This window comes from Chroicocephalus ridibundus, chromosome 11 (genome assembly GCF_963924245.1).
Source record: "Chroicocephalus ridibundus chromosome 11, bChrRid1.1, whole genome shotgun sequence".
Classification (NCBI taxonomy): domain Eukaryota; kingdom Metazoa; phylum Chordata; class Aves; order Charadriiformes; family Laridae; genus Chroicocephalus; species Chroicocephalus ridibundus.
The window spans coordinates 20,153,209-20,180,337 of record NC_086294.1 but is presented as its reverse complement, the minus strand read 5'-3'; the positions used below and the strand labels follow the sequence as shown (position 1 = coordinate 20,180,337).

Genomic DNA, 27,129 nt, shown 5'->3' with positions numbered 1-27,129 from the left:
TAAGCAGAAAGAATCAGCATGTAAATGCAGGTGTGTGTGCAGCTGGAGGGGAGGAAAAAGTCAAAATGTAAATTTTAATATCTGAATGAAGTAATTAGGCAATCCCTTGTTCGAGCTTTCCGTCCAAATGACTTTTTTTTAATCCATTAAATCTCCTGAAATATCACAACAGAATAAATACAAATGTTCAAATATTTTTAAACTCTCAATTGACATAAATCATCTGCCTAATTATTATTATTTTAAATTGCTCTCAGCCTTGGACTCTTGTAACAGATCTCTCGTGTACGTGTGTGTAAAGGGAGAAGCCAAGACTCATTTGAGCTCCGTCTCCTTAAATGCAGAATTAAGGTAGCTGATGGATTACAAAGTTAACTATTTTGGGTCAGGAGCAGCAAGCCGTGGGAAGGCAGCTATTGGCATTCCTGATGGATTTGCCCAGCCCTAAGCACCCAGAGAGCACGGAAGGCAATGTAATAAGAAAGGGAGGGGATCGGGGCGGGGGGGGAGTCCCCAAATTTGTTTAGCTAATGGCAGTAGCTGCAGGGGAGGAATGCTTCACCGGAGGGACAATGCCACCCCTCCGTGTGTGCGTAGGAAGCGAAGGTCTGATTTGATGGTAGGGAGCAAAATCCCATTTAAAGTGCTGCAGCTGCGAGAGAGCGAAGGCACACAGGTCATCAGGTAATCACGCGCGGGGCTGAGACGGGCCTGTCGGACAAGTGAAAAGGAAATGGGAGAAAATGAAAAAGCGCTCGCGCCTGTGTGTGTGTGTGTGTGTGTGTGTGCGTGTGTGTGTGTGTGTGTTCGGCTGTGAGGAGCCTGGAGAGCACCCCACTGTGCAGCAACCAGACTGCAGCGCCCACGTCCTCACCCACTGCTCCAGGTTCTTCAGATAAATACAGCTACATTTGAGTAAGAAGCCATAAATATAGGACTGGATACGAGATGCACGATCTTCTAATTCTCAGAAACGAAAGACAAGGAGGGGCAGAGCTAACGCCGCTGTGGCCCTGCTCTCGCAGACAGGCATCCAAGGATGCTCTGAAGTTCACGCAGATGAGAAACTCCAGTAACGACAGAGGTGACCATGAAGCAGAGACCTTGCTTCACATGACACTAAGTTATGTAGATCTGACTACTAAATCTTGCCCCTTCTCTTCACCTGGAGTTAGCAAACAGTACAATAGTGTAAACGAACCAAGGGAAACACAACAAAAAGTCCTGGTTTCATAGTAACTTTACAGGTGAGCTGGGGAACAGCAGGTTAGGGCAGCAGGCGGCATCGCTCACACAAAGCTGAAAACACAACAGGAGTTCAGGTGAAGGGCTCAAGGAGGTGAAGGACTGAGCTTTTATGAGAGGCCAGACCCAGACAGCTGCTGCTCAGGGTCTGGAGTTTAGAAACAGCAGCGTCTCTGCTGCTGCTACGAGACAAGGATCGGAGCGGCAAAGAGTCATCACCAAAGGCAGAGATCTTCCACTGCACGGGCTCAGGAGAGCCACAGGAAAGGGAGGATGGAAATTCAAGCGTCCAGTGCGCCGGAACAATAGCAGGCTCGTGCTTGATGTTGCATAGGTTGATGTGTAACACCTGCCTTGAGAGCCACCTACTCCTAAAGGGCTATTTTCTCCTTGGGGTCCAAGAGCTGCAGACTCCCCGAGGCCACCTGCAGACTGCGGAGCGCCTAATCAGAAAGCTCTGTGCCGTGCTCCTTCTTCCACAAAAGCAGCAGCAGTGTTTACCCGTTGGCCAAAGAGTCACAGCGAGGACCCCGTCCAGCCCTCCCCCCTACCCCAACCGCTGCTTTGTAATTATTCTGATGATTTCAGCCATTTGCAGGCTCTTCTCAGAAATAATTTAAGGCCAGTAGAGCTTGTTAATAGGTAAAATGGAAAGTGTTCCTTTTCATTTCTCTGGCAACATTAATGTAATTATCCTGAATCATTCTCAAACTACGTGGGCTGTAATTTCAAGGCAATATTACTATTACAGAGCCCTGTTCTTCCAGCCAGCATGTGTCATACTCCTCATCCAGAAGTTATTTATCAATAATCGGAAAGGTCTTCATTTACAAACAACAGAGAGCCTCCTCTTTTGCAGCATGACAAGGAAGCAGGACGGGTATCACCACGCAAAGGTGTGCCACCTCCCTGGCTTCTATCCCTCCGGCATAAGAAATGCAAGAAAGAAAAAAAAAATAACTGTGAAGATTCATTTCATGCAGATATAAGAGCAAATATATTCAGCTAGCCAGGCCAATAATTGTTCTTCTATTAAAGTCTTAACGGTATCCAAATTTATTACTCTTATCTGAGCCGCCTCACCCGTCGCTCTTTCAGAAATCAGGTTCAAGGCACCCAGCTGCTCTCTCAGCTTCGGTTCGATGTATACCCCAGCACGGACAAATCTTCATCTCAGCCTGCAATAATCACCTTCTGGGGGAAAAATTTCAGTTTCTCTGCCAGGTCTATTGCGGTGGGGATTTCTGGAGTACGGATACGCCATGCTGCCTACATGTAACGCAGAGAGGGGCTGCTGTTCAGCAGCCTCCGCGTACCACAGCCTTTCCCTCTGCACTCCTGGCCATTTTTATTCTGTCAAGAAAGACGCTCTGCTTGTTCTTACACTTAGATACCCTATTATATCACAAAGTTTACCACCACCCGATGCACCCAAATTTGGCTCTACAAAACAATTTTCGTAGGCGGCATATCTGTATTTTTACAGAGCAATTAGCAGGACTCTTGCAGAACACTAACAAGGCAGACGGTCAGTCCATGAGCAGCCCTGGACACTGCCATCTCTTTTAACGAGCTGTGGTGTGTCATTCTGGACACTAAGAGTTTTCTACCATCCTGTGTGCCTCCCGAGATGAGCAGCAGTGACCTTCACGCATAATATGTGATCCAAAGGAGAACTCCTGTTCTCCGCTTCCCATGACAACATTAGCCGCTCGCCATCAGGCTAAAACCTGATGTAAAACATCCGCTCCAGAATAAGCAGCAAGGAGACAGCAGGTCTGGTCATCAAAATGATGAGCAATCTTTGGCCAGATTTTGCAAATTCTTTCTCTCTGCTTATATGCTGCAAGAAGTGATAAGATACGTGCTGTTCATAAAGCAGCTCATGACAGTATGCAGATACTTGGGAGATGTAGCAGAGTAAAGAATCATTATGCTTATATATAAATAAATGCACACATGCACATATACTCACATATTTTGAGTTTCAACAGAGAATGAGGGGGAAGGTTTAAAAAGCAAATTGATAGCAACATCCAGCTACACTGAGATTGTGTAGAATGTGTTAGCCAGAGGGAAGGAAAAAAGATAAAATGGCCTGAGAAATAAATGCATGTTTGTATGTCAGTAACCATGCCTGACCTTTACTAGGGAACTCAACATGGTAGAGGCGTATCTGTGAGGATATTGACTCCAAGAACCATGAAAAGGCCATTGTGCAAAAATTCCAGACTCTCATTTCTCTACAGAGATCCACCCGACGGCCTCTCAGTCTCAGCATCTCTGCTTCGTTATTGGTAGGACATGGCAAAGGATAAAAAGCCATTTAATTGGGAAATCCCTTTATCGCTGTAGCTATTACCTCTCAGTTTCTCTGAGAATTCCTTGGGCTATCCCATACCTGACGAGTTTCTTGGAGCCTGGGCTAGGGGTTTTTCCTGTGTGTTCAACAGCAGCCATATGGGCTGAGATGTCCAAGAAAGCTGATGAGACCATCTACATTTGGTCTGCTGTCCTCTTCCAAATATTTACCTAATTCAGCAGCTGGTAAGGCTTAGCCTTCACTGCGGTGTCAGAGAGCGCTATTACTGCTCCCAAACCCCGGAGCAAGCCAAAGGACTCACACTAAGGATGAGTGTAAGAGATGTTTGGTCCCATAAGAGCATGGAAGAGAAAGAAATGTCCAGTCCCCTCCTCTGCAGAGTTGAGATTCAACGTACAACTCGGTTCCTGGCCCCATCTTTTTCTCCCATAAGCTCATAATTGCAGTCCTGGATTACCCGTGAGCACGGTGACCCTCCAGTTTGGCAGCAACAGGATCTTTTTTTCATTAGCAGGACACGGGGAAAAAATCTTGTCTCACTCATATATTTTGGAATGAAATTTCATCACTGCTATGATTAATGTTAACATCATTTCTGCCCTAAATTCTCCATTCTTTCAGGCTAAAAATACCCTCCTGGATTTCCTGATGTTATCCAGTGAGAATCACGAAGGGAGTGAGGGCAAGGAGAGAAAAAAAAGAGAGATACATGCTTTGTGTCTTGCACCCAGACTTACTTTTTGGGCAAAGCAGCTGTCGGGAAGGTGAGAGAGCTGTTCCCTTCTAAAATGTAAGGGACTTTACCTGCCCGCTTTTCTCCCAAAATGACAGACAAAAGTTTACGTGGATGCTTTGAAAAGAGTAGCACTGTTTTCACACTATCCCTTACTCAGAGATATATTTACAATTATAGTTTAACTCTATGAAATCACTAGCTGGTAATTACAAAGAAAAGCTTATTTGATTTTGTCCTTTTTCCAAGTGCCCACGTGGCTTATTCTCATCGCTCAGACATGTCCTGCCTTCTCCGCTTCGCTGGGTTAGCGGCATATTCAAGCTGGAGTAAACCTTCCCTCCACTAAGGCGGGAAACAGGCAAAACGAAAAATTAAATCCCTTTCCCCGCAAAGCCTGCTTCCAAACGCAAAGATGATCTAATAAAAGGCTTAATGTTTTTGTAACCTCCTGCCTTACGGAAAATCAGCACGCGAGAAAACAATGCGGAGCGTTTACTCCCAAGTTGCGTGTGAAAACACGTCTGTATATTTAAGTAGTGCGATATTCAAGTAACAAGCGACGTGCTGCTACAGTGGGGTTAGACGTGAATTCTGCGGCACCAGCTCCTCTCCGAGGAGGGCAGAGGTTAAGCGTTTCTCAACACGCTGCTCTGGCGAGAGAGCATCCGCCCCCGGAACGGAGCAGCGCTGCCCTGCGCTCGCATTAGCGCTGCGGAGCAAGGCCCCCTCTGCCCACCCCCCGGCTATTTATCATCGACAGAGAACACCAGGAGCAACGTAGCTCCCGTTACAGAGGTCTCCATTCCTACCGCCCCACAGAGGCTCAACCAATTTCCCTGCAACGCAACAGCAAAGCCGGGGCATTTCTTTTAATCTAAACCACCCAGGTAGGTGGGCTTTAAAGGTGAGCCGTGGGGGAACGCGTGTGCTTGCAGGGGATGCTGCCGGCAGCACGGTCTGGAACAGTCCCAGAGTTTTATGGGTTTATCATCCCAAGACATAAACTTTCTCCCAGTAGGGCTCCTTTTCACTTACCTGTTTTTATTATTCTCCAGCTGGAACTCCACGGCAAATCTCTCAAAGGTTAACAGGCCTGTCCAGAAAGCGCAAGAAACAGCCCAGCTACAGTCTATGAATTTTAATGCTCTATGTTACAACAACGTGCTATTTTTATCCCAGATAGCAGCCCACAATCAGCACTATTTCGGTAACTGTGTAAGATATGACAGAGGCCAAGGAAAGGCGCAATAACAGTTGTAAGACAACCCGCCTGCAAATAATAATAGAAGACCACCATAAAGACGGAAGGAGGGGGAGATGGGAAATAACAGAGCGGGGAGATTCAGAGAAACTCCAGCAAGGGCACCTCCATCTGCCAGCCTTAGAAACCGAGTAAATGTTGTTGTGCTACAGCAGGTCGGCACGCATTTCAGACAGATGGTGATCCCCATGTGAAATTAGTCAATCTTTCTTTGATAGGTTTCAGAAAGCCCCGCTGCTGTCTTCCCAAGAGAAATGACACCTTTATGCCAAAAGTTACAGGTTGTTGCAGGCAAAAGGACAGAAATACACCCACACATTTTCCTCATCCGCTGTACATTCAAGCTGTCCATGTATTTTGCAGCAAGGAATGCTTGCAGGCACTGAGACATCTCTCAGACACGTGCTCTCTAAATCAACGTGTTTTAGAAGCTATTTAAAAAAAAAAAAAAAAGAAAAAAAGCTGGCTACCAGAATCCGTGTTGCATTTCTTCATCCACTGCAATGCAGCGAACAGCAAATCTTTAAGCGATGCTTAAGCGCCACACATCTCAGTAAAGGATTTCTAAGCACCTTATGGCGAGAGGTTGCCACTGGGCCAAAATCAGCCCCCATCAGCCCTTTGGCTGTGCACTGAACCCCGAACTTGCTTCACCACTGGAGTGAAGGCATTTGCCACACCAGTCTTACACAGGTTGAGTAATAGTTGACTCCTGCCAAGGAGCAGATGACCACATCAGGCTGTGCAACGTCGGTGCAGCCCTTGGGGGGGATGTCCACGGCTGCACGGCGCTGCTGACGGGGTCACCGGGGATGCACCCAGGGACCCCCGCGCAAGCAAAGCCCTCGAGCACAACTCGTGTTTTAAGTACTTTCCGTAAAAGATGCTTACACGAGCATTTGACATCACTCAAAATACATGCAATTCTATCCACAGACAACTGGAGTAACCCATGAATAAAATATTTCACAAAACACCTGCTTCAGCGGCTTCCTTAAATGAGCACCAGAAGCCCATCAGCCTCACACCTTCTACATGTTTTTTATCGACTTTGAACACTAATCCGGGGCACCCATTTGAACTCCTTCCAACCTTAAAGCTGTGAGAGTAAGGGCCAAACCCTCCAGCTGGAGGACACAGCCCCCTCCGCACAAGGGAAGCAGAGGTGCAAACACCCCGTCCAGGCACAAAGGTTACCATCATGCCTGGAGACTAAGGGCCGGTAGGTCTGCACCACGATAACGTCTCTTACACCAGGGCCCAGACAGTTTAGCCCTGTCTATCCTAAATCATTTGCATTTCTAGATAAAGATGAACCCAAGGATTCCTTAAACCTAAAATTTGTCACAATTATGTGCTGGCATTTCTTTACAATTATCTTAAATACTTCACTCTCAAGAAAATGTGGTTGAAAATGCAAGAAAATTATGTTGATCATTTGCTCATAATTAGATAGATTCAATAAAACCTGGCGCTTAGCATGTTTTGCATCTGTACACTCTTTATACAAATTAATCGCAAAGATATCTCTATCAATTTTTAGTCCTTTGCTATCAAGCACACCTGATCTGGCAAGGATGGTCTTCACAAGCAGATACCTCTTGAGGATTATTTAAAATCATTACTTTGCCCACAAAACAGTTCCCTAGCACTCCATTTTTCCCTTCTGCTACTGTTATGCAGAGCTTGGAGAATTATGGGCTTTGGCTTGTTCTGAGAAGAAACTAATTATGGAACTGGTGATTTTTGTTGGAAGCCTGGTTATTTATGAAGAAAATAAGTCTTGTTTCCATGGTGGGAAGAATGTGGAGGGGGGGGAAAGTAGTAATCTCCTGGCCCACCGCTCCAAATGTCTTTCAGCCAGCATTTAACCAAAATGTTTGCTCAAAACGTTAGCTGCTTCTTGAAGCTAAAAGTAAGGATGAATGTGTACCTATCTCGGCACGAAATGCATCTTGCCGAGGGAGCTCTGATGAAGCTAAAGCTACTGGTGGACTCGTAAACTTGATTGCCACAGTTCACCTGTGGATGATACTTCCATCTCCTGGTCCAGATGGAGAAAATCTCTAGGAGGTGATAAACAAATGCCTGATTTCCTATGCAAAATAGTCCATGTGTCATGGAAGTCCTATTAACTTTCCTAGGAGTGCACAAAATTAGCTGAAAACGCTTATGTGTACTAAAAAAAGATAAAAGATATTCATGGAGATGTCTCTCCAGAGCAGTCCGATATGTCTCCCACCCCATATATAAGCACCCCTATTTAGTACTCTGAGTATCTGATCTTCTTTTCTCTCTGTGTGAGCAATTTTTCTTCTTCCTTCAGAGTACTGTTCCCATTTCTAAGCCTGAAGAACATGAAATAAATATGGTACTGCATGTAAACAATGTACAACATAACCAAGCTTCTAAATTCAGAGTCAGCCGAAGATATCAAGTTTGTTTTCTTTCTCATTGATTGATGCCCTCTAGAAGAAATAATAATTATATGGCACAAGGAGGAGGAAAAAAGGCATGTTGAGTGATATAAATGTTTAGTCAAAACATAACTGAAACACTGAGGGGAAAAAAAAAAAGCTTTAAAACTGCTTAGCCTGAAGAAGACAGCATTATTATCTGTAAAATGTATGAAAAATAAAACCCCTCCAATAAGAAAAGGACTTAAGAAATTTGTTATACGCTAATGCCATCTACCAGACATCAGTGGAAGCAGCAGAAACAAAAGTCAAATGAAACTGCAAATACAAGAGATTAAGTAAGAATTTGTGCACAGCCCCAAGTTGTTTTTTTTAGCAAGTACTGAATGCACAATCTTGTTCTGCCTTTCCTTTTTTTCTCAGAGGAAGAATTTCAGGGCATCCATGAATGCAAATATTTATCACTTCTTCTAATTGGCAAGGTTGTGGAAAAAACTTTTCAGTTCCCCTTCCAACACAACTTTGAGGCACAACATATTTACATGACTTGGAACTATCATTATTCTTCTCCTGCAAGCTGCCTCTCTGTTTTATGTAAGGAAAAAAAATTATTTTTTTGTCAAATTCCACTTTGTCTTGAGGCTTCTTCAACCTGCCTTGAGTATCTCGATCAGTGACCCCAGGCTCAGTGAGTTTTGCATGTGGCTACACTGTCAGCTTCATCACAGCCCTTACCGGTACGTGGAGAGCAGTTTCCAAGGATTGCCTGATAACTGCCAAGGGGTCACTACTTCTCTTCTTGTCCCAGGTGGCCCCAGATTTATAGCCAACTCCAAAACACACCTCGAGGACTTCTGCCAAACCTTAACAACGCAGTTGCTCTTCCAGGAGAAAGACTTCCACCACCACTGAAGATGAGCTCCTTGAGCTGCCTCCTCCTAGAGCTCTTCCTCCCTTCTGTCTTCTGAGCCGTGCCTGTTGTGTCACGACAGAAAGCTGAAACAAACAAGCCCCAAAGGCAGCATCACTTTCGAGAGTGTTTCTGTGTTATTTTAGAGCACAAAGAACATCTGTGTATTCTCATCTTTTGGAGATCGCAGCTGGGATAGAAAACTTTTACCAAATCCTGTCACATCAAGGCAGCCGACTTGCATGGCCAGTAACGCTTGGACTTCTTTCTCCATGCCCTTCCCCTGGCAGTTCACCTTTGCCAGCAAGCCCAAGGCGGTCACACTGAGAGTCACGCTCTGCCTTAGTCTTGCAATTACCAAGACCGTGGCAGCTGGACCACTTCTTTGACTAAACCTTCTACAACTGCTGATCCAACCCTCACTTCATGTCTACCTTCACATCATGCCTTAACTCCTTCTAGAAAGTTTCTAGACATGGTCTGAATTCTTTCCTGCAATCACCAGCTCTTGTCTCAGGGTTCATTTCCTTTTGCAAAGTTTTCAGCCTCTTGGAAAACTATTTTAAGTCAACTCTTGAAGGCTTCAGCTCATGTTTTGGGACTTGCTTTGTGTAGATTTTTATGGATTCTCAAACGCATACTTTTCATGTGGAAGCAGAAAGCTATGAAATCAGTGGGACATCACATATGTGAAATTCTACTTGTGCTGGAGCCTGGGAGTAACAAAGGCAAAACCACAAAAAATTTAGGTATGATTTTACAGCTGAAGTCAGTAAGCAGCACAGGACTCTCAAACTTGTGTAACTGAAACAAGAGATGGTGGCTGTGACCCCGTCTTTTGCCTACGTACTTTTCAAAACCCAAACCTATGTTGTTTCTGGTACCCTTCAACTTTCCTTTTGGACATCCACCAGAAATAAATAGCAGATGCCTGTTCAGTCTCAAGACAGTAAAAAATAGATGAAGCTACAAAATCTGCCACTGTTGTGCCATGGACATGATCTCCACCTGCTCATGCAGACACACGTATACACAGAAAGTAGGAGTTGGACAAAGCCATATCTGAAACCAGCAGAGCACGACGTGGACCTAAAGCATTTTGAGAGACCAGAGAACACTTCCATTTGAAAAGGAGCATCATCTATCTATGTGCCTGTTGTTTCAGACACAACCTCATTTCTTCCAATACATAAACTTACCCCAAACTAACAAAATATGTTAGATTTTTAGTCCCTAATATCTCTAGGAAAATCTTCTAGAAACTCTGAGTTAGAAAGGATCTAATTTTCTGCATAAATGTATTCAGATCAACGACAACTCTTTGCATCAATTTTACTTCTCCTCCCCCCTCCCCCCCAAAAAAAAAATTTAAAAAATGCTTTAAGGAAGAATTCCAGCAGAATTTACACATACCAGCTAACAAAGGCCCCATCCAGAAATTGTGCCAGTATTTGTCTGTCCCTCTTCTTCCAGAAGGACAGAAACAAGAGCTATTTAGCACCCACACTTAGTCTGTCTCTACAATGGAAAGGTTCAAATGATGAAGCTGTACTGAATAGCCACTGATTAAGAAATTGAGCAGGGCTAGGAGTTGCTGTTGATTCAAGGTGAGAGGAGTCGCACTGAGCTGGAGTTAGCTGGCAATGCACAAAGAGGAATTTCCATGTTGTCAAAAATTTTCCGCTGCGTCTGATTCTGGCATTATTTCCTACTGGCTTGTTAAGAACAAACGAGCCCTCATCACGCTCCTCTGGTGCTTCCTTTGCTCCTTGGATGAATATTCTGGAAGTGCAAATAAAATGTTCAACAGCAGCAATTTATTTTCTGTCTCTTACAAAAAGGACTGCAGGCAGCCAGGCTTTTGTATCGGGAGCTGGAAGCCAGTGTGTTACAGTAAAGTCTCCCTGCCACGGCTGAGCTCCCCTCCTGTCCTTTGCTGCTGCGAGACACGGCACCACAAGGGCCACATTAATATGGTACTGGTTCTCCGAATTTTGTCTCGTCTCTACCACTGTAAGTGCCTGCATGGCACTAGGAGGATGTAGCCACTGATGAAATTTAGTCATGAAAATCCAAACCTACGCTCCTGAACCGCAAAGTGAGGACGCGTAGGCAGTCCCTAACTGGGCAGAGAATCAATACTGGGGAGGGACATCTCATTATTATTGCAATGTAAGTCTAGGGTTTAAATAGCCCATGTCACAAGAGCTGAGACATGCCATCACAAAACTTTTATTTCCTATCTGTTGAGCTTTTAAGCTTCCAGCTGCCCAGAGTAACAGTTATGCCTGAGACTGGAAACTCTTTTTTCCCCCTGCCTCCAAAATTGCAAACACACAGTGTCACCGTGCTTCAGCCTCTTGGCTCTCCTCTCTCTCACACAACAATATTCACTGTCTGTCTTTTTGAGGATGCTGGCAGCACATGGGTTAACGAGACAATTATTTGAAGGAAAGACATTTCCAATAAATCAGCAGATAGCAAAAGAGAGAAAGCACTAGAGTAATTTTTTCTGCTCACAATTTCATTACGCTCTTGGCTTTGAGCCATTATAAGGTAAATCACCCAAGTCGTGTTGCACAGACATTGCTAAAAGGACTGTTATTTAAATCACTTTGTAAGCTACACTCCTTGTTTTGAATGGAGAATGCTCCTTGTTTTATATGGCACTTTAAGCCCATTTAAAAGTTTCAAAAACGAGAGCTGCAGTCAAAGCTAGAGCTGTAACTTGGCTGCCGACAGCACGTCGTGGCACATCATGGCACTGACCTCAGTATTATCCCCATAGCTCACGGTCCCCTTTCCATCCTGCACCAGACCCGATGACAGCACTCCAGCAAAAGGACGTGCATCCCCTCTTCTGTTCCCTTTTGGCAACAAACTTGGAGTTTTGCTGTCCAAAGAAGGAACGATTACTTGTATTACCTCTACCTGGTTAAGCTGGTGACCTTCACTAACCCTCTCCCCAAGTTTTCAAGCCCATCAGCCTCTGGTATTGACTCACCAGTCAGTGGCTCTCAGTTCCTCATCAAACATGGAAAACTGCAAAAACGTCCTGCTTTCACCACTGGGAAAAACCTTCCTGGGATGAAACTCCCAGGGCAAGGAAATAGTGACTGCTAGCAAAAAGATTTCATTCTCTTTCTCCCCCACACCACCAGTGTGATCAAGAGGAGAAAGAGCAAGAATGGCAATGCAACAGCAGAACATCGTGGACAAAGAAGATGGGGGATGAAGAAGAGGCAAATATCATGGTGCTGCTGGCGGCCTTGAAAGCACCAGCTCATCTCTGCACAAAATGTCTTCCAGCCATTTTTAATGACTTTTAACTTCACACAGTGTCATTAATGTTCAATATTTTTCTTTTTACAGCTCACACCTTTCAACTTAATGCGTTCATTGTTACTTCAACCCCCCCCCAGCCCCGTAGAAGTCACTGAAAATGCCTTTACCTTTATGATTTGGAGTCTCGCACAATTTACTGAAATACTGAGCATCAGTTATAAAAACCACACATAAAAGCCAAATGCACTATAAGAATCTTGAGTTAACACAATAAAAGCATCCTCATAGGCACTCCAGCAGACAGGAATCCCAATTAATGCCTTACACAAAACCACAAACTCTTCATGGTTAACCCTCAGATTTGGAGAGGGAACCCCGTGACCACTGAAAGCAGCTGCAGCACAGTTCAGATATTTCATTTCCGATCACTCAAAATAGGGTGAAGGCTGCTTGCTCGCTCCATCCATCCATCCATCCATCCATCCATCCATCCATCCATCCATCCCTCCCTCCCTCCCTCCCTCCCTCCATCCCTCCATCCCTCCATCCCTCCCTCCCTCGGGCTAGGTTCAGTAGAGTAGGCAGCTGCTGCAGGAGACAGAGACTCCTCACCAGTTTCTATACTAGTTGACAGTCATTTCCAGCAGCTTTTCATTGCACGTTCCACTGTCAATCAAAATTACAGGGTATAATTAAGCAAGCAACAGCTAAGCAATGTCTGTCTTCTACCCAAGAACCCAATGAACAGATTAATTTACCAGTGAAATAGAGTAAGATGAGTTCCTCTAAAAAAAAAAAACCAAGCAGAATCAAGCCACCATCGGTTTTTTTCCTGTCTAGCAGCAGGTTAAATATTTTATTTTTCTGCAACGCAGAGTTTCAACAGTTGCCAAGAACTCAAAATATTTTGTATTATCCCATATTAATACTGGTGATCTCAGCTCAACCTGCAAATTCAGCTCATGACAACTTACAATGTGTCAGTCAACCTCACGACCGGGATAAAAATACCTTCTACCAGGCAAGCTCCAGTTTGGTGTCCCACAAAAACGGCATTTGCTACCCAGCACTGGGAACCTGCCAGTGCTGGTCATGCCAGACACGGAGCCGAGCCCCGTCCCACAACCCAGCATCAGCTGCCGGAGCCAAGAAACAGAACTGCCCCAAGGAAATGTCCCAGAAAGACTCAAGCAGCTTACAGAATCACAGAACGGCTTGGGTTGGAAGGGACCTTTAAAGGACACCTAGTCCAACCCCCTGCTATGGGCAGGGATATCTTCAACTAGCCCAGGTTGCTCAGAGCCCCGTCCAACCTGACCTAGAATGTTTCCAGGCATGGGGCATCTCCCACCTCTCTGGGCAACCTGGGCCAGTGTCTCATCACCTTCACTGTAAAAAATTTCTTCCCCATATCTAGTGTTGAAGCTGGGAGCTTCAGCTTCCTCTTCCTCTCTTGGTTCCCTCCTTTTGGTGTGCACCTTCACACGGACCTGCAGGAGCATCCTGGGGACTCCAGATCTCACCAAGGCACCTGCCATGCTGCCTTACAGCTATTCGGAAATGGCATCAAGTATCAGGAGGACGATGAGATGACACACGAACCATTGTAGGAATGACAGAATCCACCCCAAGCTATTGTAGGCTCCTGAGACCTTCTAAATACCTTGCTCTACCTGACATTTCTTTGTGCAATACCTGGTATCTTCACTTTGCATCCTTGAACTTTAATTAGTTTAACACCTTGTAGGGGACTTTTAAAATAATATTTTATTTAATCAACAGTTTTTTCATTGTAATGTTCGGTTGCAGCATGAGATCACGCTAAGATAATGAAAAGTACTGGAGCAGCTGAAAACTTAATTAAAACACGTAAAAATTAATTATACTGCTCATCATTGATTTTGCCTGAAAAAGCTGATATTGCAAATAGAAAATCAAAAGCAAGAAGGTCATGTAGAGAATCGCTGATGCGAAAGTGATATATTACAGAAAAAGATACGTTCACGCTGAGGAACCATTCACTCCAGGTCCATGACCCAAGTGCTGAGCTGAATTCCATCCCACATCACAAAATTGCCAATCAAGCATCAATAAGGGGGCTGATTAAGGTGAAACCAGGAGAACAGAGTACATATAATACAACTATTATGTAGATGATTGTATGTGAGATTAGAATCACACGATTAATAAAGTCAGCCTTTTCAGGTTCTTTTTCTGCCTCTGTACAACAAAAGGAGTTTAGTAGCGTAACCATGAAATGTCATTCTTCAGGCTCTCCAGAAATGTCCCAGAGAGGTGCCTGGGTTAGGACTACGCCACTTGGCGTTATGAACGGGGATTATAACCCTCTTTAATGGCCATAACTAACAGGACCGTGCTCAGGCTGCATGCAGTCCCCAGTGTTGGGGGGGCACGGGGAGCAGCTGGACGCTCTAATCCTTTCTGCTTTATCCTGGGAAAAACTACGTACTGTCCTCTAACTTTAATAATAACTCCCTCTCCCTCCTGTCAGTTGCTGAGCTTGTTTATAAAGCATAATTATACCTTATTTCAACTTGGTATCAGTAGAACCAGTTAATATATCCTTTTAATAAACATCACAGTACAGAAAGGCCAACCTGGTAGCAGCATAAATTTTACCCAGAGCTCTACCACAGACTGCTTTGGGCCAGTCACTTCACTTCTCCAAGCCTAAAGTACAGAATGAAGGAAATATTGTTTTACCAAAACTCAGAAGAAAGATTATCTCATACTATCTAATATTTATAAAGCACTTTCAGATCCCCAAGTAAAGACCATAGAAAGGTAAAGAATTACTGACCCAGATAAGGGTTAAGAGCAAAATCTTTTTCCCAGTGACAGATCTCAAATGACCTTGTAATGTTAGGATTTATTTTCAATGCAAAGGAAGATCTGTCAGGTCCAGGGGCCGTGTTTTGCTATAACTGCGGATGACTTGCTATCAACAGGAAAACAAGTTCAGTCCCTGATCCAAATGTCAAAAGCTGCCAAATCAGTGCTTTGATGAAATGTCAGGAATACTAACGTGGTTTCAGGCCTGCACTGATTTAACATTGCGCAGCCAAAACAGAATCTGGTCACACTGTTGTTTTCCCCAGGAAAATAACAAGTAACCAGCAATATATACATCATATACACTTCTTCACTTTCTTTGAAGTGAAGCTGAACAAGCTAAAAAACCCACCTAAACCCATAAATATTTCCACTTCAGTGTTTTAAAGGAGTCTGATCTCCACATGCTGCAACTTCAAGAGTACAAATATCCCATTTCATGAGACGACTGAAGTATTCAGGGATTTTTTTCCCCAAATGCCACTACGCCTTGCACAGGAAGATACCCCTCAAAGGGAGTCTTCCAGACCAAGTTGCTCACAGGAATCAAAACACAATCTTTTACATGACTGAATGCTGAAAGGGCAGAAAGCACAGAGCAGGCACATTCAAACAATATGACTGTATGTTTTAACACTATTTTCTTAGCCAGAAAAAAAAAAAATAGTATCTGTTATTTAAATTAATGAAAAGAGCATCAAAGGGATGTCTCTTTTGGTTAAAGTAACCAGATGTTTCCAAAGAAAATATTTAAAATGTTGTTGTCATTAAGAATCTGTGGGAAAAGGAAGGCAATCAAACCCTTGTCACAGCCAGAAAAGTGACAAAGAATTTCAGTGCTGGGAGAAACTGTAGATGTCTGCCATGTTGGGGAACTGTAAGAAACTCTGCCCGGGCAATTAAACGCAATCTTAACTAACTTAGATAAACATTGACCACACAGAAGGTATCACTGAACAGAAACAAACCCATCTCCTCTTTGAAGAAAGAAGTGTGCTGCAGGTTCCCGTTCGGCACCCAGCGAGTGGTCGGGAAACAGCGGAGAAGGAGCGGCACAGGCAGCCAGGTACCCGCAGGAGCAGGATGCTCCCCTCGTTGCATGCGAACAGCGGAGCAGTTTGCTGTGGAGAAGCAGGGATGATGTTTCACATGGGGACTGTGTTGATAAACGCTGGCCGAGTTGTTGTGGAAATACAGCTCTCACAACTGACGCTGCCACCCATAAGCTCTAGATGATACCGGGCAAGGATCTATACGCATTATCCTGTATTGACACATACACGAGTGTTTCTAACACTTCACGTGCAAAGTATAATTTTGGTCTCAAGTTTCTGCAGATACTTTAAGCTAATTATCTACCCAGTACTGCACACTGAGGAAGTCATACCCTGGAACTTGAAAACCCAAATAACATCCTGTTGCCAGCACAGCAACGATTCATTTTATAATTCAACCTGGACAGCACTTCCACAGGAGGGAATATAAAAGTATCTCCTGCCAGGAGAGCACTGCCAGGTCTTTTATAAATACTACAGAAGTTTCCCGAGCAGCTGGCCCATCAAACTCAAATAATTGATCCACGTCAGTTAGACCTGGAAGCTCAATAGTACAGCACATCATTACAGCAGGCAACATAAGAAGAAAGTCCTTGTGGTTCCCCCTGCAGCAAGCAGTTGAAAGGAAACAGAAAAGCTCTGCTACCTTTTCAGCTTTGCACACACTTCCCTTGAAGTCTTCAGGGGAACGGCAAATACTAATAACGCCTGCAACAGGACCCTCCTCTAAGACTCACCTGCTTTTCTGAAACATAGCAGCATTACAATATTCTCTGTTTTTTTGTTGGAAACGGTTCAATGTGGACAAACCCCCCGCCCATCCTTGGCAAGTTCACGCAGTGCCATTGAATGGCCCATTTCCTGATGTAATGCACAGTTTTAAAGGGTGACTTTCCTCACGGCCGACAACGGCACGCTGCTTTGGTGGCACTGCCGTGATGGCCACGACACTGATGACTGTAACGATGGGCACCAATTCATCATCACAGGTAGAATTAGCAGTTGCAGCTGAAATCACTACCGCCTTAAACCTACCTGCCAGAGGGGACAGACGCCCCTGCGGGGACATCTTGGTGGATGGGGTCACCACTGTTCACAGCCTGACTCCTCCACGCCAAGGGAATCGCTTATGGTTACAGCGGTTCTCCCCAGTCACACATGGACACGACTCTCTGGATCTCCTCCATCCCTGTACTTTGTACTTTCTCAGGTCAACCACAGCCTGATTAAGTTGGTTATAATTTTTGCTTAAGCATCCAAGCCTTAAATTTCCAGCACTATGGCTTCCAGTGAAGAGGTGAAGTCACTCACTAACTACGCATTAGGACTCAGAAAAGATAAAAGTGATATCTGAATCACTGCAAGCACAGAAGAAAGCTCTATCAGCCACAATCACTTAATGATTTATTTATTGAATTTGCACAGAAAGTCAGAGGAAATATAGCTATTAAAGCAGTAGCCCTGTACAACTTGTACTTTGCCTGAAACGTCTTCCAGTGCTACCCGCAGCCACGGGAAACCGAGAAGTTTCCACCAAAACAATAAGAAGGGCAAAGTCTGGCACTGCCTACGGGGTGTTGCTCCTTCAGTATCAGGCCTGCGGCCCATGAAAGGCTGCAGAAAGGAGCCACAAAAGGCACCATTAGAGAGACATCACTATAAACTATGATCTACAAAACGTATTTATTTTCTTATGTTAAGCATCTGTGTTCTTAGGGTTTTTTCACTCATTTGGCAGCTTCATCAGTGACTATACATATAACACTTGCACAGACGCTTGTACAAGTAGTTTCATCACACCGCAAACCATGCAGCAAGGCAGCCAGGGTGGATGCTGCTCGGCAGGAAGGTTAGAGATACCTCTCCCTGCCGAATTCCGTGCCACCAAATACATACGGTAGCATTGCCTGAGATACCTAGCTGATTATTAGCTCCACACGTCCTGAAGTTAGCCTAGGGACTGCGGCGTGAACAAGCCCTATGGCCCCCGTAGAGATCCTTTGCTGCTCCCAGCCAGATCCCTGCTGACAGGCATGGAAATTTAGGCACTCCTGAAAGAAAAGAGCAAGAGAACCCTCTCTTCCCGTCTCCTCATTCTCTCTACACCTAAGGACTCAGAGTGCAATCCCACAACACGGCGGGTAAACGTGGAACTCTGCCACAGGCCTGTCAGACGCCTTTGGGTGTTAGTGGCAGGCCCTGCAGGCCACCTGCATCGCGAGTGGACCCTACAGGTGTGGGGACCTTTTCCAACTGAGAAAGATGCTAAAGACACAGCAACTGCTGCTGTGAACAAGTTTGGGAGCTTTAGTGATTTGACTTTGGGTTGGTTTTTTTTCTCCCCCCCAGATTTTAGGCAGTAAAGCACTAGCGACAGTGAGCTCGGCCCGAACTCAGAGAGCTGCCACCAGCCCACCCCAGGGCAGCCCTCAGCAGAAGCCAGGCAGAGCTCAGGCGGGTTAAACCCCTCTCCGGACAGTCCTGGTCTCTCTGCTACCTCCAGGGGAATTTTGGGTGCCTGTGCTCCCACCTAAACCCTCCCGCAAGATGTATAACATCAGATGAAATGACATCAAGCCTTTATTTTTCAGTTTCCACCTCCATAAAGTAGGTATAATAATACTTACTTTCAAAGAGAATTGTAAGGCTTAATTAGATAATTAACGTGAAAGTGCCTTTAAAAAGGCTATGTACACACAAAGCACTACTGTATTATTAGTGTAGGCAGGCATGGGGAGCTCTTAGAGACTTTCTAGCAGGTTATTTGTTATTCTGGAAGAAGTCTTTAGCTGCATACAGCAGTAATGTAATTATTATCATCATCAGATTCACTTCCTAAAGTTATTTATGAAACACCGTATGAAAAAAAAAAATCATCAAGTTAAGTAGCACTGAGCTGAGTTTCTGTTTTGTTGCATATGCTGATTAGGAACGCTGCTAAAATCTTCCTTTGCTGTAGCGAAAACGCTGGTGCCGGAAATTTAGTTATATGTTTGTTACTAGAACCATCGTTATTTAGACGGAAGTGGTAGGTATCAGTGATATCCACGCATTTTTGGTTTTATTTGCATTTCTTTGCAATGGAATTTTTTTCTGGAGTCTACTGGAATACTACAAGAACACGCAGAAACTTATGAACTTGAATTGCACTGTTGCACAGCTGATTTTGACTGTTCCGCACATCCAGGAATTTCTCTCTTCTGTGCATTGCATAAATATGAGATATATATATATGAGATACATATATATATATATAAAGTCACCGAATTATGACCATGAGCGGGGAAAGCAGGGATTTCCATCAGGCAATAACTATGCTATTCTACCTACATTAAAAGATCCAAATTACAAGTACTCTAGCTCAACGGTAGTGCCTGGTATGGGAATAAGCAGATCAAATTTACTTACTTAAGTCATAAAAATACTTCTGTAGTCCATAAAATTTCCCTCATGAGCCACACGAGGAGGATTTTACCCTGAAACCCTATTTCTCTGGTTCTTTTTCAACCAAATGTCATGGTAAACTACACTGTGATCAAGTTCACACGAGTTTCACACATCTACCCTCAGCAAACTTCTCTCGACTGACTCCCATATGAAGTAAAATCGGATCAGTCTCATTGGAGATATGTCTGCAGAGCTCAGGACTAAGCCCTAAAACACGGCATCAACTATGTTCTACAGAAGTTCAACAGCCAGGCTGCTGGACCCAGCAGGGCTGCTCTTCAGTATCTAAGGATCAGGCGAAACCAAGATGCTTTTCCATTTAAAAACATTTCTCTAGAGAGAATTTTGCATTGTCTGTACTGTTACGGAATAAAGGATGAAGAGGTCCATTCTCCCCATCAGCGCACAGAGGCTTTCATCTTTACTTCCCATCAGCAAGAACACGAATTAGCTGAACAAATTCTTTTCAGAGTGATGGAATAATAAAATTGCCAGGAATTGCATTCACCACCCTACAGCTTCTAATAGTCCATATCAGTATTTTTTATTTTGAAGAAATCAATAAAGGAACATATTCCCCAAAGAGAAAATATCTATAAATCTCATTTTCAATAATAAATTTAATTTTTAAATCTGTTCATTTTGATCAGTCTCCATGATTCTGGTGCGAAACTGGGCAGAAAATGCAGTTCCACCCAACTCTAATTGAGTAGAAAACTCTCCATAAAAGAACAGGGAAGAAATCTAAACAACATCAAATATTTATAACATGGGAAAACATCAAGAGATCTTTTTTGCGGCTTGTACTGTATATATTTTACATGTAAATTAAGCTGAGTGGTTCCTCTTCATAGCTTCAAGCTGCTGCTAATGCTTCATAGATTTTTCAGGCAGACAAATATTGGTGAAAAGAGTTTTATAACCTTCATACTGAAGATTTATGATTATACGTGGGCTAGAAGTCTAATGCACTGACATGCGGCCTTGGCTCAGTCTCATTACAGAGTAATTTGTATCCCTTGTTTAATTGCTGTTGTTTGGATGTAAATCATCCTCTCCTTCCATGCGGCTGTGCCACATTTGATGTGAGAGTGGAACACAGATCTGCTGGAGTTTGCAAGTGGAACACAGATCTGCTGGAGTTTGCACGGCTTACGCTGAAAGTACAGTTAGCTTACGCTAAAACTGTTGCAGCTTTGAAAGAAAGTTCAAAAAATCCCTGTTCCGCTCTCTTTCCCGATGCAAACTGGCACTGCTTCTTCCTGCCCTGGCCCCACTTATAAAAATAATCTGTTTGCTATTTTGAAATGCTTAGACACACTGCTCTGATTCAGCCCTGGGACTGCTCCTACTGGAACAGCGGAGTAACGCCGGTACGTGACATGAGGCGAATTGCAGAACCTCCAGCAGCTGGCAAATCTCACGTCAGCAATTCATTGAGATTTCCAAACAGCATGACGATAAATTAATGCTTGTGATGGAAATCGGCCAATGCAATTAGAACATGGTACTTACACTATGACATTTTCTATTAGCAAAAAATGTATGCCAGTACCGCTAGGTATTGTGCATACAAGAGACAATTAATGCAATGGACTGCCACTTACTGAAAACAATAGACTTCAGCATGAGCAGATGGCAAAATCCTGCATTTTTCCTACCTGCTTTCAGCCTCAAAACTCTGGCCAACAACAACAGCAAACCATGTCGGCTTAAAACATATAACCAGCAACTACTGTAATTAGCAAACCCATCACCCCAGCGGGTATTTTCCAAGCTCATGAACTATTGAAGAATTTAAATGGTTTTCAAAGGGTGTTAAACACATTCTTAGAGGGCGAGTCCGTGGTGGTCTAAGTACAACTGCTGGCTTAGAAAGTCCTTGTGAACTGTCAGAAACCAGGAGCATACGGCCTGGGACGGATCACTTCATCCATCCTCTTTACTGCATGTATTTCAGCATCCACTACCAGCGACAGGTGGAGAAGAAACGTTTTGTACTTTATCCAGACTGGTGCAGTGGTTCTTACGAATTTCATAACCCAGGACTTCCAGGAATAACCCCGCCGTTAGCAGAGCAAATTAGCGGGTGCTCTGTAGAGCAGCCGGGATGGGGGACAGCACTATATGGCCAGCCCTGTACACCTACATCAAGTGTCTGAGAAGAGATACCTGCCTGCGAGACATCTTGCGCCATCCTAATGGGAGAAGACCCTTTAACCCAGATCCGTAAATCCACATCTGCTTTATGAGATGTATGTTTAAGGCTCATTAATGTGCCTAATGGCAAAGTTGTACTTAAGTGCCTTACTGAATTCACATGGATTTATTGAAGCAACTCAATAATTTATGGAACTGAAGCCTAAAAGCAAGAGTTTCTCTTGTTTAACCTAAAGGCATCATCTTTGGCTAGCGGCTGTAGAAGGCTTATCGTCTTTTATAGCTCAGCCACCAGGGAAGGAAAAAGACACCTTCTCGTTGTGTTACACCTGGTAGGTGCATACAATTTCTTTCCTTACAGCTTCAGCCAAGTAATGACCTTCACCCATCTTTGATACAGATAAGTTTATGAAAAGCTATAAATATGGAGAAGACGGCCTTTCTAACAGCCAGCTACACTGTCTGTCTTCAACTACGATTTGTTTCCCTCTTGAGGACGCTTGGTCCGGCTGCATTTCCCTGTGGTCTTCTCTGCCTAAACCTGTCTCAAACACAGACTGGGCTTGCTGGGCCTCCTCTGGAAGATGCTGCACTGGGACGGACCATGCCATCACTGCAGGACAGCCTGGAGGAATTTTTGCAGCACATGTGGAATGTACTGTGTTTGCCCCGAGATAACTTCAGAGAACCAAACGTTTCAGCATTGATTTTTGGCAAGTCTGTGGCTGAATTCTGAATGGGAGACAGAGGAGCCTCAAAAAGTAGAACCAGGCTTATTTGAATCATGGCTGCAATTTTGAGATGCTACTAAAGGCGACCGCAGTCAGTGGGCATTTTTCCGCAGCTGTCTTCCTCAAAGGCCAGTTAACCCTGGGCATCCAGCCCCAGCTTTCCTGAGCATACACAATGAGTGACAAAAGCCAGCGAGGGTGGCCTGCCCTGTTCCCTCTCTGGCTCAATACATGCTCTTTATGCTGTTTCGCCACCACATTCATACGGCACTATCAAGTTTAGGATGGTGACAATCCTGGCATCTCCCTGCACACTCAGCAGGATGGGGAGCAGAACCACGTCATGGAGACGCAGGGCCTGGGGGGCTTCCCGGCCCAGACAAGCGCAGCTCCCCTGAGCCTTTCCAACCAATGCTTACAGTTAGAAGATTGCCTGTTTCAGATTTTTGCTGATACAATGAAATTTGCTGGAGGAAGCTGGAAAAAAGGCAACCTGAACAGCTATAGTTAAGCTGCTGACCTCAGACCACTGTCGTCTTTGTAGTTTTAAGTTCTGTTTTTAGGTAGGGAAGGCTGGACAATTGCGTTCCACGACATAATACAAGACAGGAAAGAATAACAGATACCAGCTCAGCTGGTTCCTCAGTTTGGGGTTCAATAGGGCCACACTGTGAAGAGCAAACCCATGGTTTTCTTACCCTAGTAGAACTCAAACCATTAAAGCAGCAAATAACCTTTTATCACAATAGCCTCATTACAACTATACAAATTAATTTTAAATGGAATATGTATTTACTGTGCAATATATACACACACACACACTCAGAAAGCTATTATGTATGGAAATACATTTGAAACTCTTTGGAGTACGATTATTTCTTTAGCTCTATCTCTTAAAAATGAATAATACATTTGCAGGATAATTTTTATTTTAAAAGCAGGGTCCGTGGTGGGAACAGTGTGCTTTGCTTCTGACTAAGAGTCAGCAGCAGGGATTGCACCTCATCTGTCCCCAGAGAGTAAATCTGATGGCTTAATCCTGCAGACGGGAAGAGCAGAAAAACCACCCAATTTCACATCACCTGCAGTGATGGCTCTCCTAAAACTTTCCAGCTAACGAGTACGTCCAGCTTGCCCTATGTTGTCCTACATTCGGTGTAGGCAGTGCCTCAGGACAAGTGCAAAACCACAAGTTACTCTCCTTAGTTACAGTCTCTAAGGCAACTACAGTCTGTCGGAAGGTGACCCCAGACAGCTTTATCCTGCACGGTGCTTTTCCAATACCAATTATTTGTACCGAGCTGCTGGAGCGCATGCAAGATCCAACGCAAGAGGCAGGTGGATGCGCAACAGCAGCAGGGGAAAGAAGGAAGGGGAGCAAAACAAAGTCTTATTCCATGTGAGTTGGAGGTCCTGGGAGAAACTGCGTGCTCAGAAATGCCAGGAGGGGATATGCAATAACAGCCTTTTTTTCACGGTTTTCCCAGCAGGCTGTTGCTTCCCTGAAGAACAGCTTTGCACAGTGCCACACGTGCCCCAAACCTCAACTTCACCCTAAGAAACTCCCCCTTCACCCTGCCAGAACAGCAGTTTTGTTGACATCACTGTTGTCGCATGGGGGGGAGTCAGTAAATGAGAGCAGTCTGGAGAATATTCCCATCTTTCCCCCCTCCAGTTTGGTCAAAATCTTTTAAAGGAACAAAATCCCCATCAGCCTTGCAGCCTGAGGACTAACAGCATTCACTTCAACCTCACCTCTTTCCTTGTGCGCTTGGTCAAGTGGGAAAAGAGAGGAAAATCCCTTATGAGAATCACCCCAAACTGCCACCACCTCAAAAGTAATGTGGGAAGGGAGAAATTACATGGGAATTTTTAAATTTTTAACTATGGATTTTATGTTCCCTTGCCAAATCCCTGTGTTGCCTCTATGGTCTAAGCATCCATGCAAAGAACAGCCCGAGGGAAGGACCAAAGGCTGGTACTCCAGGAAGATGCTTCACCCTCTTCTTTCTAGCATCAGCATTATCCCTTCAGCAGCATTTCCACCACCGGCTACGTCATCCCGAGTACAATCAATGCTTAAAACATTTGAAAACAGCACTGTCACAGCCCATGAAACGTACAGGATTTAATGTCTGCAGAAGCACAAAAGCACTGTCTCCAGAGCACTTAACATATTGACAGGCCACGCGAAGAGGGAACATTTTTCTCCAAGTTGCCAGTTATTTTCATTCCTCCGAGGAAAGCATCTCTATCGCAGTATCACATACAGACGGGGCCAGTCTGGGGCCACCTATAGCTCCAGATGCTGCGAGTCCTCGGTCCTCACTGCATTTTGTACCCAAATAATCATACCAATTAATCCAAACCGTGTAGGGAAATTTAAACCCTAGGCAGGGAAGTCTGTTAAATGCATCAGAACATTTTCCAAAGCAGGGTCTATACGCGGCAAAGGATTTCAATTCCAAGCTTTTGTTTTAATAATTTGAAAATGGCAAAACCAATCGTGCAACCAAGTGGCACTCTCCTTAATTAAGGAAGTCAATTCAGAATCAATAAAAGGACAATTAATCTGTGGATGTCACCGGCTCTGAATTATGCTGATAGCTCCACAGAGGTGACCCTGTGACCTCCAACACTTCTCCCAGGGTCTGAAGGTTTTCACACACTGATCTGTTATTTTATGACACACACGCTGTTAGAAAATACACTGATAACTGTCAGGAAACACCGAGGGAGAAGTGAACTGAAAAGCCTATGTCTTTCGCAAAATCACTGTAGTTAATAACTTTTTCTTGCTTTGGATCCTCTTAAAGGCACAAAAGCTCGTTGAAGGGAAAAAGGGGATTCAGTAGAGGAGCATGTGGGTTCTCCTGGGGAGTGAGGACCCAACTGCTCATCCAGGATTGGAGCTGGAACTAAAAAATCCCCATGATTTCTGCATTTCCCGACCACAGCCACCCTGAGCTGCAGCCCAGCGCCAGGCAGCACAAGGGGCACCGATGCTGCCACGTGCCATGGGACCGGCACCGCCGTCAGACCATCCTCCTGGGGGAAGGACCACCACACAGCAGGAGCCGGCATTGCTTGCAGCCGCCTCCTCTTCCTAAGGGTTTTCCGACAGGTCTCCGGCAGGTTTTGGAGAGGAGGAGCACACAATTTAGCACAGTCCCTCTGTCCAAGACAACCTCTTCCTTTCCGTTCTCTGTGGAAATGGGGCAGTGCAGGTTTTTCAAGGGGAAAAAAGGAGAGTACGGAATGGTATAGATCTCTTGGCTCGTTCCCCCGCACACACCTGGGCACAGATCACGGTGGCAGATGCAGATTTACGTTATCAGTGATACACACAGATTGGCACAAAAAGAAACTGCTTGGCTTGTTTAGGGCCAGAGTTTAGCAGCTTGACTGAGTGAGACATCTCAGTGCCACAGAAGGTAAATGCAATGAAATTCAACAGAAGTGCAGTTTTTGCGGAGCGACTCCCTCCTCAAAAGACAATCCCTCCGACTTCCCTGGCACTTCATTACTTATGGAATATGGGGCTACCGGCACATGTTAAAATACCACACTCTGAGCCCTTGTAAAAGTATTATATTAAAGAAAATGTAAACGCCAGATCCAAGGTAAGCAGAGGTGCGACTAAGCTGCCGTCCAGGGGTGACTTAAGAAGCTTATGTGTGTTATTCTGTACCACTCTCTACTGACAACTTTTAACAGTCTCTCTATGAAACATCTTATTTCCTCCACCGTGTCCCACGCATCTGTAACTTAATACCGCATCCAGCTGAGACTTCATTACAGGTGTTTTATCCTAACCCACACCCCAGGAAACACAGATTTGACTGATGGACCCCCATATCTGAGAACTCTGACTCGCTCTGTCTCTCCATTTCTATTCTTTTCGAGGTTGAGGGCTGCAGCTTGTCGTTTGGTGCCTCCCTTTGCTTCTTCCTTATTACCACTCCCCTGTCTCATGAATTTTGAGTTAGACATTTCACCTCCTCTGGCAAGAGTTCTCCAGTGTGAGATGACTAACAGACATTAAATTGTTAGTCTTATGTTCTCTTTAAAATGTGCTCAGAGCAAATGCTAATAGCAGCACATCTCAAAAGACTCCTACCAGCATTTGTCTTGATCTTTCATTACCCATCTGTCAAAACCCAGGTGACAGTTAAGAGTTTAAATCAAAGTTCAGAGGCACCTGCTAGTTTCAAAAAACTTTTGCCTCTAAGGCCTACGTTTTAAGAAGCTGGGTGTGCTTGCCAAGTCCCAGCGTTTGAACTGCTGGCAGGAGACAAGCATCATACGTAGAATCATAGAATTGTCAGGGTTGGAAGGGACCTTAAAGATCATCTAGTTCCAACCCCCCTGCCATGGGCAGGGACACCTCCCACTAGATCAGGCTGCTCAGAGCCCCATCCAGCCTGGTCTTGAACACCTCCAGGGATGGGGCTTCCACCACCTCTCTGGGCAACCTGGGCCAGGGGCTCACCACCCTCATGGTGAAGAACTTCTTCCTAATGTGCAATCTGAATCGACCCAGCTCTAGTTTTAATCCATTCCCTCTAGTCCTACCATTACCCGACACCCTAAAAAGTCCCTCACCAGCTTTCTTGTAGGCCCCCTTAAGATACTGGTAGGCCACTATAAGGTCTCCCTGGAGCCTTCTTTTCTCCAGACTGAACAACCCCAACTCCCTCAGTCTG

At 44.6% G+C, this 27,129-nt stretch overlaps 1 protein-coding gene across 5 annotated transcripts in view; it reads right to left on the bottom strand.

Moving 5' to 3' along the window:
• SGCD (sarcoglycan delta) overlaps nt 1-27,129 on the bottom strand; it is a 354,617-nt gene that overhangs the window by 152,541 nt on the left and 174,947 nt on the right. Inside the window, exon 1 of one of the 5 annotated variants that reach the window (XM_063348884.1) lies at nt 8,718-8,746. The exons of the other annotated variants lie outside the window; for them this stretch is intronic. The gene's annotated coding sequence lies outside the window, so the exon portion shown is untranslated. Of the gene's footprint in view, nt 1-8,717; nt 8,747-27,129 lie in introns of those variants that run through there. 5 annotated transcript variants of the gene reach the window in all.